Here is a 986-nt window from a genome sequence, read left to right as displayed (position 1 = left end):
ACAAACAAACCAACAAACAAGCAAACAAACAAACAGACTGGTGTACTTACTGTGCCCATCTGTCAAAGTCGTGTCTAGACCCCCTCACATGGAGCATACCGTTGACAAACAAACCAACAAACAAGCAAACAAACAAACAGACTGGTGTACTCACTGCGCCCATCTGTCAAAGTCGTGTCTAGACCCCCTCACATGGAGCATACCGTTGACAAACAAACCAACAAACAAGCAAACAAACAAACAGACTGGTGTACTTACTGTGCCCATCTGTCAAAGTCGTGTCTAGACCCCCTCACATGGAGCATGCCGTTGACGCTGCTGCAGCCCCCGAGAACCACGCCCCTGGGCCAGAAAGAACGACGCCCCTGGAGACCAGCAAACATTTCCTTCTGTGGCTCGCTGGGAGATAGATAGATAGATAGATCGATAGATAGATAGATAGATAGATAAATATATAGAACGATAGATAGATAGAACGATAGATAGATAAGTAGATAGATAGATAGATAGATAGATAGTTTGTGTGTGGGTGTGGGTATAGAAAAAAAAAGGGGGGGGGCAGGGAGGCAATTATTTAATACTTTTCTATTGCTCGTTGAGAGACGAAAAAATAAGGTCAGACACAATGACATGACTGGACGTTGTTTCTGAGACTTTACTTCAATAGAATGCTCTGTCTCTTGCCATTCTGCCTGCCTGAGCGAGTTGTTTTGGTTCCAAACCAGGTTTCTATGTCCTGTTCCCATCTTTTGTTAGGTCTCCCCCTTTCCCTCTTGCCTTCGTCCTTCGCTTCCGGAAAAATTATAGTAATATGTTTATCGATTGCGAAGTTGTCTTCCCCAGTTTTGGAACTGGCTTGACCTGGACACAATATCCGGGGTCACTGTGAGGTCACTGTGGGACTGATGCTATGTCTTACAGGATCAGGAAACAGTGGAGTGTGATTGTCGCGATGTGTGTGTGTGTGTGTGTGTGTGTGTGTGTGT

Source organism: Aplysia californica, unplaced genomic scaffold, assembly GCF_000002075.1.
Source record: "Aplysia californica isolate F4 #8 unplaced genomic scaffold, AplCal3.0 scaffold00401, whole genome shotgun sequence".
NCBI classification, from domain to species: domain Eukaryota; kingdom Metazoa; phylum Mollusca; class Gastropoda; order Aplysiida; family Aplysiidae; genus Aplysia; species Aplysia californica.
Note: the sequence above shows the minus strand (reverse complement) of the source record.